The following is a 13,721-nucleotide window of genomic DNA, read 5'->3' on the forward strand; positions in this document are numbered from 1 at the left end:
GTAAGATGTCAAAAGGTGGTTACTCGAAAAAATGGGTACGGAAATTCGAGATACCGGCACCCAATATCGTCCGTAGTTGATACTTCTTTAGCACGAAAATATTTGGGTCAGTGTTGTTCAAAGGAAGAAGGAACAGAATAATGTAAACGATTGCTTTTTTTATGAAAATATGGTTGTATTGTTCATTGTAAAAATACATGCACGTTCCTATACATAGATGATGTGATGAAAGCTTTTTAGGGTGCTCGGTGTGGTTTCAGTGAATCATTTGGTGAATGGTGTTCACCGATCGGTTAACGGTTGCCAGGCCCAATTCGTTGAGCAGTGAGTGTGGAGGGCGGTGAGTAGTCACCGATTGATTGAGTGTAATTGTTTGAGGAATATAGCCGTTACCTATCCGTTGGGAACTAGCCGTTTATAAAAAAATCAACTTTTCTTTATAAAACAACATTCAACACCATTTTTCACCATTCTCTTCTCCATCCTACTCAATTTTTCACTTCTTCCATTTTTCACTTCTATTTCTGAATAATGGATGATATACCACTGCTATTCATTCCAATTGATATTAGTGAAGACGATGATTCTTCCTCAAGCAATAATAGTTTAATTTTTTTTTCCAAAATCTTATTAACGAAGCCGCCGAACTAGAAGACACGGGTACTTCTAGAAAAAGGAAATATGTTCGTCGAGATCGAGAGAAATCTCACGAAAACCTTATGAGAGATTATTTTGTCGAGGAGCCTAAATTCAACGAAGAGGTTTTTCGTCATAGGTTTCGTATGTCGAAAAGGTTATTTTTTAAAAATTGTGAGTGACGTGCAAGCGAATAACTCGTGGTTTCATGAGACCCTGGATGCGAGTATGAGAAGAGTTTTACACCGATGCAAAAAGTTACGTCGACGATTAAGCAACTTGCAACCGGTAACCCTCCAGACGAGTACGACGAGTGTTTAAATATGGCCGAAAGGACTTTCCGTGATTGTCTAGAAATTTTTTGCGAAACGGTATGTAATTTATACGCTTCCGAGTTTTTACGTAGACCTACTAGTCACAACATTACGCTCTTGTACCAAGCTCATGAGGAGAAACATCACCTTCCTGGGATGTTAGGTAGTCTTGATTGTACACATTTTGTTTGGAGAATGTGTCCAACAGAGTTGTGGGGACAATATATGAGGGGGGATCACAGTTACCCGACAGTTATGCTCGAAGCGGTGGCCTCTCAAGATTTGTGGGTTTGGCATGCTTTTTGTGGTCCACCAGATTCACAAAGCGACATCAATGTGCTCCAACAATCTCCGTTATTTCTTACTCAACAAAATGGAACTCCACCAAAATGCCCATTTTACGTGAACAACCGATGCATGCTATGAGTGTTAAAAAAAATAGGAGTGTCGTATATGTGTGCATTACTATGCATAATATGATTCTATAAGACGGTGGAAGCGCGATTGCACCGGTACATATTCGGGATTCTCCAGTCGAGCTCGTTTTCGATGACACTGTTAATAACGAGCTCATTGATGAAGATACACATTATAGACTAAAATATGATCTTGTGGAGCATCTTGGAGAACAAGATTTACCTGTCACACCCCAACCGATGGCGGAATCATCGGGGTGCGGCACTGAGCGAAACAGATTATCCAGAAGTTTCCATAACAATTATCATTACCAATTAATTTAAAGTAACATGTCTCATACCATGTCTCAAAAGGTAAACAAATTATTACAGACAAAATCTAGGCAAATAGTTCTATTCCGACAACTCAGATTTTTCAAAATAGCCCAATTGTTTATCTGCTTCTAGAGACCCTTGATTTCATTTGTACAGACAACTATTTGTTGGCCTCTAGAGTTTTATTCTAGCCTCGCTTTCCTAGCAGATAAGCATCCTAAGATCCTGTCACATACGTTAAAATAAAAGTCAATACACATAGTGTAAAGGTGTGCATACAAGTTTGATAATAGCATATAGAGTTCGAAATAGTTTACGCATAACCAGCACGTACACAGAGGAAAACGAAGCATGTTAGTTATCGACATGAACCTATCGATACCAATGACTGCGGGTTGACTGCTCGAGGCAGTTCGTAATACATGATCACCACTGTAATCCATGCAAATAATTGTCCTTAACAACCCCCGAGTGAACGGGTGTTGAGTCCAAACTATAGTACTATCGTCGTTAAGGCATGTAGACAACATTCCATGTGTAAACATAACAAACAAGCATTCATTAAGTCATGTATAACATGCGATAACGGTTAGCGTTAAAGTATTGTATAGTGTGTTCGATTGTGATTTTGTATAAGTAACGTATGTAAAACCCAAAAGTGCATAAAGCAAAAAGGGATCGAGTATACTCACAGCGGTTGATGGATTGAAGGGAGGGCTTGAGAGTAGGGTTAGCCTGAATAGTTCGATGGTAGAACGATAAGTAACGTGTAAAACAGAAACAAGTGTTGATGGGTCGGTCAGATGGTCAATCGGATGGCTGTCCGATCGGTCGGCTGGCCGTGCGCGTGACAGTCCGTTCGGACAGTTGTCCGGTCGGACGGTAGTCCGATCGGATGACTGTTCGAGTGGATTGTTTCTTCCTTTGAGCAGGATGTGTTTGTGTATGGTGGTTTGACTTTTGAAGTTTTTGTTGTAGCATTTAAAAACATTGAAGTATCTTTACCTTTCAGGTCGGTCGATCGGACCGTTCGATCGGCCGGCAACTCGTTCGGCTGGTACTTCAGCGAGAACAAATTCTCAGCAGGATATCACTTGATCGGACAGTAGTTCGACCGGGTGGCATTCCTAGTGCATTGAACATGTTAGAAAAATCGATTATGTGTTAAAGCCTAAGTATCTCATGATCCGAAGAGTAATCCGATCGGATGGCAGTCCGATCGGTTAGCAGTTCGTTCAATACCCAAACTTTAGATGAAGTGGTTAAGTGTGGAACCCATAGTGCAAGCCGTTCGGCTGACCGGCCGTTCGGGTGGCTGTCCATTCGGACAGCAGTCCGATCGGACGACACCCCATCCTAGTCGTCCCGTTCGTCTTCCACTTGGTTGTTTTTTATTGTTTGTCGTTTTATCGAGGCGTTTTGATAATGTGTTAGCCAACAGAACCTCATCCTTCGCTTTAGTGACCCGGCTGAACAGGAATCACCCAAGCTCAGTCAGTTCACTGGTTCCAGACGATTGTTCTTGACTAACCCGGAATCGGTAGTCTCGTGACTAGAATCCAGATCTTGAACCAAACAACCACAAGAACGAGTAGTATGTCGGCACAAGCTCCGATTCCACCGGTTTTAAGTGCATTGAGTGTAAAAGAGTTGAAAGAAAGTTAGAAAACATTCTCTCAATCGTGAATATGTTTAGATCTTGTAACACCCCAAAACCCGAATGTTTATATTCGTTAAATGTTATGATCGGGTACATCAAGAAATAAATAACTAGGTTATTCGTCCTAGTTAAAAGTATGGTAGAAACAAATAAGGGATGAAAGTTGTGTCAATTCTAATTAGTGAGAAAACTTGAGGGACCAAAATGGTTAGGATGGAAAGATGGGTTTATTTATGAAAATCAACACACACAAACACACACATTCGTGTGTTCTAGAAAGGAGCAGGAGCTCTCATGAGAGCTCAAGAAACCCTAAACGTGAAGAATCATCAAATCGAAGGGCAAATCAAGGTCTAAATTCATGAATGAACACGGATTAATGATCACCTTCACAAGGGGATTGTAAGGTATGTCTTAAAAGTTAGATTGGTGATCTTTCACGAAGTGGGTTATGATGTAAATTGCGAATTTGTATGAAATTGTGAATGGGTGTGTGTTAGAATCATCATATTGAACATGGGTTATGCATGATTTAGGTTAATTTGATGTTTAGAGGTGAAACCCATTTGTTTTGGTAAGGATGATGACTTGAATGATCACCCAAGTCCAATCCTTGTTCACATCTTGTTGTGTTATGGTGTATGTAATGCGTTCTTGTTAGGTAGATTGAATGTGATATGAATTTGTTGATGTTTTTGTGTTAATTGATGAATGAAGGCATGAAGTAGGAAGTAAAGCATGAAACACTTGTACATTATGCATAAATTGTGGCATGCACACCAAGTGTTTGATGAAATGCCTAGGTGGGATTAATAGATGAAATGGTATGCAAGTAATGGATGAAATCGTATAATATGGGGATATGATGTATTTGATGATAAATAAACATGAGAAATCTATTTTTATATGGAATTCATGTAGGATTTGGTTGGCCATGTTATTTAGTAAAAGTATGCATTAGAATATTGTACTCTATGTCGGAGTGGTATGATGTTTACTACATGTTTGAATAATTGCTTAATCAAAATTGATAAGTAAAAGTACACTAAATGTGAAGCATATGAGATCATTAGAATAGGATGAAGTTAGAATGATGTTGGGTTGTTAAGCATAGGTCATGGTGTTAGTTGTAGAATTATGTTACTAGAATGAACGGAATTAAATATGTTTGGTATGTGCATATAACTAGATGATCATGTGGTTGTATGCTTATTGCATCGTGAGTATGAAATGTATATAGTGTCATTAGTATAGTCTACTATAATGACATGGATGTATGAGGTTAAGTCGAAAGTTCATATGATAAATTGTTGACTTTTTGAAAGTCAACTGTGCATAAGTAGCAATGTTGGACTTTTGTCACAATTGTGATATTATAGAAAGTCATATGATGCGTGTTATATCCATACGTGTTATATGTGATGACACGATGAATTGTATGAGTTTGAAAGATTAACTTGTGGAAATATGCCTTATGCTTGTTAGAATTGACTAATGAAAGTCAAATGTGAAACATGAATTTGATATGATTGTTAATATGTACAATCATGTATGCTAACAAGAATGTGAATGCGATGACATGAAAGTATAGGGATCATGTCAAGATGGATGGAAGCATGGAAGGTTAACGGGTCAAAAAGAGGCGAGGAAACGGATGCGAATACGAACACTAAAGGTAAGTGATTTCCGTAATCACTTCGTAGTACAAGTAAGTAATAAAGTGTTGTAATGAATTAAATATGATGTTTGAGGTCAAATATGTGTTAAGGTCTTTCGTCGTAAATGATGGGTTTAAGGTTGACCAAAATGCCCATGATGGGTATTTTGGGGTAAACGAACTTAAAAGTGGTTTAGAAGCAAGTTATTCGATTAGAGTAATGTTTTGGGCAGGTATGGAAGTGGGGATGATGGTTTGGTCAGTCATAGACCAATTAATGCGCGAATACCCTTAACGGGTCAAATAGTTAGAAAATAGTTAAGTCGAATGTATGTAAGTTAAGGATTTCCGTAATCCGGAGGTAAGATTTTATGTTCATATGATAGAATGTGAATTTACAAGCATGTAGGAAGAAACGGGAGGTCAAACGGGTAAACGGTTCAAAAGTTACGTGCGTTTTAGTGCGTACGGACGACGAAACGAACCTGCAGAAAACTGCAAAAAACTAGAGGGCGTCGCCGACGGGTAGGGGTACCCAAAGGTGGGATCCTAAAGAATATGTAGTAATATGGTACCCAAAGGTGGGATCCTAAAGAATATGTAGTAATATGGTACCCAAAGGTGGGATCCTAAAGAATATGTAGTAATATGGTACCCAAAGGTGGGATCCTAAAGAATAAGTAGTAATATGGTACCCAAAGGTGGGATCCTAAAGAATAAATAGTAATATGGTACCCAAAGGTGGGATCCTAAGTTAAGAATTTCCTTTACGTATATAGATGTGTATGTATGTATGTATAAAGGTATGTATGAGTGTATGCATGTATGTAAAGATGTAAGAAAGGTATGTACGTATGTAGATGTGAACGTACGTATGTATAAAGATATGTATGAGTGTATGCATGAATGTAGAGATGTAGGAAAGGTATGTATGTATGTATGTAATTGTGTATGTATGTATGTGTAAAGACATGTATGAGTGTATGCATGTATGTAAAGTTGGAGGAAAGATATGTATGTATGTAGATGTGAATGTATGTTTGTATGTAAGTATGTATATAAGCATGATTTAGACACGTTGAGTGTTAACGTTTTAATGGTGTACCTTGAGAATGAAAGGTAATGCAGGTACATTACTGAAGCCTCACCAGGGAATGGATACGCAGATGTAATGCTTAAAGTTTGAAAAATGACGAACAGTGAAGTGTTTGTGAATGAATCTTGTTTATATAATGTGTGCTAATGTATGAATGAATGTGGTGAGTGCAGGTTGTACGAGTCACGAGGATCTTCAAGGATTAGAGATCGAGGATCGAGTCACAAGACAGATTGTACGGAAACGTTGGTGTTGAAATTTAGAAAAAACATGTCATGCATTTAATTGTAAATGAGTCAATTGATGACTTCATGTGAAAAGGTTGTATTAAAATGAAGTTTTAAGTAAGTCAAGGTAATTATAAGGAAAGAAAGTTTATGGCTTGAACTTCCGCTGCGACTTTTAGTCAAATACGCATTAGGGTCTTACAAGTTGGTATCAGAGCCCTGGTTTGAGGGAATCAAGTACGAGAAGGTAAGTACTTGAACTCAAACTTGTGTGCTCTTGAGATCAGAAATCCGTACAATCCAAGACTCGATCAAGATCCAAAGGTAAAGGGTTGATGAAAGTATGCATTTATGTATACGTATAACAAAACTGACGGTTTTGTATGTGCAAGGTAAGCATAAGTGTTGGAAGAGGATGATCCGTGAATGCAGCCTAGAATGAATACTAAGGTAGGCAAAGAGGTAATGAGACAAGTAGGCAAATGAGCCCAGGTATGTGAATTTAATGTAAGGATGTAAGCAATGGTAAAGTCCATTAAAGGAAGGAAAAGTTTTAAATGAAAGACAAGGATTGTATGTAATGAGGTACTGAAAGTGATACACGCGCCGAAACCTAAGTCTACGGACATAAGGTGACAATTACATGAAGGCACGAAACTACTATGTGGATTGTGTACCTGTCCAGTACACGAGAAACGTATGACGTTCGTGAGATTATGATAATTGTTACAGGTATGTCCGGTAGAGTTGAGTAGCAGGCGGGCGTGTGGGGGGAAATGGGAATTAAGACTCTCGGGAAGTTGAGAGTACTATGTAGGAATGAAAAGTATGAGTGATAAAAAAAAATGAAGAATGTTGAATCCGTAAGAAGGTACGGATCAACAAGATATGAATGATATGTATGAATGAAATGTTTGAATCCACGAGATGGATTCAAGGAATGCAATGTATGAATGAAATGATTTGAATCCATGAGACGGATTCAAGGAAAGAAAGATATGAATAATATGTCTGAATCCGGGAGATGGATTCAGGGAATGAAAGTTATGAATGCAATGTTTGAATCCGTGAGACGGATTCAAGGATGAAAGGCATGAATGATATGTTTGAATCCGTGAGACGGATTCAAGGTATGAAATGCATGAAGAGAATGTTCGAAACCGCTAGACGGATTCAAAACATAGAAATAATGAAAGGTATGGATGCTATGATTGCGTCCGAAGGACGGATTTAAAATATAAAAAGGGATGAAATTAATCCACATCACAATGTGTCGACAGTTTGACCATGGTTGTGTCAAACGAGTCATACGGATAAATGTAAAGTAATAAACAAAAGAATGATCGTAATGGGCATGCAAACCTAAATTTTAAAGCGAAAGAAAGAAGTTCGAACAAGTTATGTGTTAAATATGTTAGTAATGGACTCTTAGGAGTCATAATGAATGACGGGCTACGACCCGGACAATAATTTAAGTATGAATGAGAAGGGTGAGTTTTGTTAAGAATACCAAAATGATGTAATGAATGTCCTTGTAGGTAAACATGAAGGGAAAGACGTACGAATGTGTACCTCTTTACATCTACGGTAAGTAAGAAATGTCAGTTTGACCTTGAAACGTCAAACTGCAAAGGTCGACAAAATAAGTAACCAAAATAAAGAATTGCATGTAAGGAATGAAGTGTGGAAAATGTTATAGCATGTGCGTAGGAAATTGTAAAGAATTATAGGTGAGTAATCACCTAGTTTAATGAATGCTTGAATGAAATGTGCTAACCGCTAAAATTGTAGATGATAATGTTAGAAACTCTTGATGTGATGAAACCAACCGAATTGGTGGAAGGATGTGCACGGGCGAAAGCGCATTACGCGGATGAATGAAATCTAGCCTGGTATGGCTAGTACTCGTGAAGAATGCGGATCGATCTGGGTTACGGATCGTCGATTGATGATATGAGATGAGGTCAGTAAAAAGTTTAACTTATGTTAGATAAGTATGAATTGGTTAATTGGGTACGACCTACGAAATGAATGATGGAATGGGTATGGTATAGTATGGGAAGTTTGATTTTTTTTTTCAGTTGACATAAGAAGAAAACTATGTCATCAAGAAGCGAATCTCAAAGGTTTTGAGTGAAAAGTTCGAGTATTGGTTAAAATCTCATGAAATGAATTGCACGACACGTATGCTTATGCAAAATAAGTAAGGCACGAAATGAGAGGTATAGTAATGTAGAACGAATGAGGCAAGTTGAAGGTAACGTAAGGATATGTAAGGTACGAATGACTATAGAAAAGTAAAATGATGCTAACTATGGAGTTAAGCATGTAGGTGTAACTATGAAGTAGTAGTTTTGTTGTGATAACAAAACAAGAGTTGAATGTTATAGAATGTGTGTATGAAATGTAATCTTAAAAGACAAGATGAAAGTATTAGATCCGTTATAAACAAATCCTACGAATGAACGTATTATCACAAGCTTGAAGAAGTATGTATATTGACCTATTAAAAACGGGTCAAGGGAAATGAAAATGTTATGTGAAGGTATGGTGTGAAAAATATGGACTTATTATAAAAAAAGTCAATAGTATGAATAAATATGAACTGAGATAGGATGATTACATATAATTATGATATGACTATGAAGTCAAACATAGATGTGTGTGTGTAAGAGGAAATGAGAAAGGTTTCGGGGACGAAACCTTATTTAAGGGGGGTAGACTTGTAACACCCCAAAACCCGAATGTTTATATTCGTTAAATGTTATGATCGGGTACATCAAGAAATAAATAACTAGGTTATTCGTCCTAGTTAAAAGTATGGTAGAAACAAATAAGGGATGAAAGTTGTGTCAATTCTAATTAGTGAGAAAACTTGAGGGACCAAAATGGTTAGGATGGAAAGATGGGTTTATTTATGAAAATCAACACACACAAACACACACATTCGTGTGTTCTAGAAAGGAGCAGGAGCTCTCATGAGAGCTCAAGAAACCCTAAACGTGAAGAATCATCAAATCGAAGGGCAAATCAAGGTCTAAATTCATGAATGAACACGGATTAATGATCACCTTCACAAGGGGATTGTAAGGTATGTCTTAAAAGTTAGATTGGTGATCTTTCACGAAGTGGGTTATGATGTAAATTGCGAATTTGTATGAAATTGTGAATGGGTGTGTGTTAGAATCATCATATTGAACATGGGTTATGCATGATTTAGGTTAATTTGATGTTTAGAGGTGAAACCCATTTGTTTTGGTAAGGATGATGACTTGAATGATCACCCAAGTCCAATCCTTGTTCACATCTTGTTGTGTTATGGTGTATGTAATGCGTTCTTGTTAGGTAGATTGAATGTGATATGAATTTGTTGATGTTTTTGTGTTAATTGATGAATGAAGGCATGAAGTAGGAAGTAAAGCATGAAACACTTGTACATTATGCATAAATTGTGGCATGCACACCAAGTGTTTGATGAAATGCCTAGGTGGGATTAATAGATGAAATGGTATGCAAGTAATGGATGAAATCGTATAATATGGGGATATGATGTATTTGATGATAAATAAACATGAGAAATCTATTTTTATATGGAATTCATGTAGGATTTGGTTGGCCATGTTATTTAGTAAAAGTATGCATTAGAATATTGTACTCTATGTCGGAGTGGTATGATGTTTACTACATGTTTGAATAATTGCTTAATCAAAATTGATAAGTAAAAGTACACTAAATGTGAAGCATATGAGATCATTAGAATAGGATGAAGTTAGAATGATGTTGGGTTGTTAAGCATAGGTCATGGTGTTAGTTGTAGAATTATGTTACTAGAATGAACGGAATTAAATATGTTTGGTATGTGCATATAACTAGATGATCATGTGGTTGTATGCTTATTGCATCGTGAGTATGAAATGTATATAGTGTCATTAGTATAGTCTACTATAATGACATGGATGTATGAGGTTAAGTCGAAAGTTCATATGATAAATTGTTGACTTTTTGAAAGTCAACTGTGCATAAGTAGCAATGTTGGACTTTTGTCACAATTGTGATATTATAGAAAGTCATATGATGCGTGTTATATCCATACGTGTTATATGTGATGACACGATGAATTGTATGAGTTTGAAAGATTAACTTGTGGAAATATGCCTTATGCTTGTTAGAATTGACTAATGAAAGTCAAATGTGAAACATGAATTTGATATGATTGTTAATATGTACAATCATGTATGCTAACAAGAATGTGAATGCGATGACATGAAAGTATAGGGATCATGTCAAGATGGATGGAAGCATGGAAGGTTAACGGGTCAAAAAGAGGCGAGGAAACGGATGCGAATACGAACACTAAAGGTAAGTGATTTCCGTAATCACTTCGTAGTACAAGTAAGTAATAAAGTGTTGTAATGAATTAAATATGATGTTTGAGGTCAAATATGTGTTAAGGTCTTTCGTCGTAAATGATGGGTTTAAGGTTGACCAAAATGCCCATGATGGGTATTTTGGGGTAAACGAACTTAAAAGTGGTTTAGAAGCAAGTTATTCGATTAGAGTAATGTTTTGGGCAGGTATGGAAGTGGGGATGATGGTTTGGTCAGTCATAGACCAATTAATGCGCGAATACCCTTAACGGGTCAAATAGTTAGAAAATAGTTAAGTCGAATGTATGTAAGTTAAGGATTTCCGTAATCCGGAGGTAAGATTTTATGTTCATATGATAGAATGTGAATTTACAAGCATGTAGGAAGAAACGGGAGGTCAAACGGGTAAACGGTTCAAAAGTTACGTGCGTTTTAGTGCGTACGGACGACGAAACGAACCTGCAGAAAACTGCAAAAAACTAGAGGGCGTCGCCGACGGGTAGGGGTACCCAAAGGTGGGATCCTAAAGAATATGTAGTAATATGGTACCCAAAGGTGGGATCCTAAAGAATATGTAGTAATATGGTACCCAAAGGTGGGATCCTAAAGAATATGTAGTAATATGGTACCCAAAGGTGGGATCCTAAAGAATAAGTAGTAATATGGTACCCAAAGGTGGGATCCTAAAGAATAAATAGTAATATGGTACCCAAAGGTGGGATCCTAAGTTAAGAATTTCCTTTACGTATATAGATGTGTATGTATGTATGTATAAAGGTATGTATGAGTGTATGCATGTATGTAAAGATGTAAGAAAGGTATGTACGTATGTAGATGTGAACGTACGTATGTATAAAGATATGTATGAGTGTATGCATGAATGTAGAGATGTAGGAAAGGTATGTATGTATGTATGTAATTGTGTATGTATGTATGTGTAAAGACATGTATGAGTGTATGCATGTATGTAAAGTTGGAGGAAAGATATGTATGTATGTAGATGTGAATGTATGTTTGTATGTAAGTATGTATATAAGCATGATTTAGACACGTTGAGTGTTAACGTTTTAATGGTGTACCTTGAGAATGAAAGGTAATGCAGGTACATTACTGAAGCCTCACCAGGGAATGGATACGCAGATGTAATGCTTAAAGTTTGAAAAATGACGAACAGTGAAGTGTTTGTGAATGAATCTTGTTTATATAATGTGTGCTAATGTATGAATGAATGTGGTGAGTGCAGGTTGTACGAGTCACGAGGATCTTCAAGGATTAGAGATCGAGGATCGAGTCACAAGACAGATTGTACGGAAACGTTGGTGTTGAAATTTAGAAAAAACATGTCATGCATTTAATTGTAAATGAGTCAATTGATGACTTCATGTGAAAAGGTTGTATTAAAATGAAGTTTTAAGTAAGTCAAGGTAATTATAAGGAAAGAAAGTTTATGGCTTGAACTTCCGCTGCGACTTTTAGTCAAATACGCATTAGGGTCTTACAGATCTATGAAAGATCTTTGTTGTTTATGTGGAAATCGGTTAGATCTAAGTTGTTCTCGGTGGATTGAGGCCAAAACATGAAGTTCTTCAAGAACACCACGATGACATCATCCTAAACACCTCAAATCTAGTGATTTCACGGTTAAAAGTTAAGATTCAAAAGATAGAAAGGTGTAGGAGTGCGTGTAGATCAAGAAAGTACAAGATTTAGGTAGAGATCTTACCGGAATTGAGAGAAATCGAGTAAAAGGTGAGGAACACGAGCTGGTCGGACGCACTTGCTAAAAGTGGAAAGAATGAAAGTGACATGGGTATTTATAGGATTCCAAAAGAGGAAAAGGCTGGCTGATCGGCTGGGCAGCTCGATCGTACAGCCTGTCCGATCGGACGGCAGTCCGAACGGACGGCTGGTCGAATGGCTGGTCGCCTGATTCGAGTATTCGGTGCGACGAGTTTTGCTGTTTCGATTTCGATTGCGATCGTTGCGATGCGATAGAGTTTCCTAGTCAAATTACTTTTAATCCCAACTATTCATATCTTGTGCTATCTCTTCTCCACTAATTATCATACTATATCAACATACAATCATCCTTGTTTCGTATTCGTTTAGCGTTTGCGATTCGATTGCGATTGAGTTCGATTGCGTTTCGATTGATCACCACACATAACATAAATAAACATGCACAAGTAACACATAAGGCACACACACACGTATAACAATCACCAAATGCGTATTTCGAGTTGCGAGCGCGATGTCAATTAGTTCGATTATCGTTTAGTTAACTTTATCGCATTGTTACTTCCTATTATTCACAATCGTAAAGCAATTCGTAGTGATAAATATACCTCGATTTCTGTGATTTTAATCAATTACTCCACATAATAGAACTAATGTAAAACATAAAACAGACTAACTATAAGTCAAAGAAGTCAAAACAGGAATTGAGCAATCCATGATTTCGACAGGCTTCTCCACGAAGTGTAGTGTTTCGTTTATTTGGAGGTCATCGAGAGGGACAATTAAATCATGCTCAGCCAGGCACTTTCGGAGGTTCGACGCGTGGAAAGTCGGGTGGACATTACTCAGTTCCTCCGGTAGTTCGAGTCTGTAGGCGACTTTTCCGATCCTTTCCAGAATCTTGAAAGGTCCAACATATCGAGGCGCTAATTTCCCTTTCTTGCCGAATCTGACCACACCCTTCCAAGGTGATACTGTAACACCCCGTGTTACCGAAAGTCAAAGTCAAAGTCAAGATTGACTCCTTTGACCGTAGTTAATCTATTTTGTGTTTATGTTACGTTAGTTATATTATGTGGAGTAAATAATTACAATCGAATTAATCGAAGTTTATTTATCGACGCGAAACCGCTTTACGATTGTGAATAATAGGAAGTAACAATTCGATAAAGTCAATTAATCAATAATCGAGCTAATCTAAACATCATCGAACTCGAGACTCGAATTACGCGAATTTTGGTGTTAATATACGTGTGTGTGTGAGCCTTATGTGTTACTTGTGCGTGTCTACTTTAT

The 13,721-nt window shown here is 37.3% G+C and overlaps 2 long non-coding RNA genes across 2 annotated transcripts; both read left to right on the top strand.

Annotated features, from left to right (window-relative positions):
* The first annotated feature begins 4,986 nt into the window (after positions 1–4,986).
* Positions 4,987–6,477, top strand: LOC118486307. The gene is made up of 2 exons (XR_004878366.1): positions 4,987–5,016; positions 6,268–6,477. It is a non-coding gene; the product is annotated as an uncharacterized LOC118486307 (long non-coding RNA).
* A 4,173-nt stretch (positions 6,478–10,650) lies between these two features.
* Positions 10,651–12,141, top strand: LOC118486308. Its single transcript, XR_004878367.1, has 2 exons — positions 10,651–10,680; positions 11,932–12,141. It is a non-coding gene; the product is annotated as an uncharacterized LOC118486308 (long non-coding RNA).
* Positions 12,142–13,721: the final 1,580 nt, after the last annotated feature.

The sequence above is a fragment of the Helianthus annuus genome, chromosome 14, assembly GCF_002127325.2.
Source record: "Helianthus annuus cultivar XRQ/B chromosome 14, HanXRQr2.0-SUNRISE, whole genome shotgun sequence".
In the NCBI taxonomy this organism is placed as follows: Eukaryota; Viridiplantae; Streptophyta; class Magnoliopsida; order Asterales; family Asteraceae; genus Helianthus; species Helianthus annuus.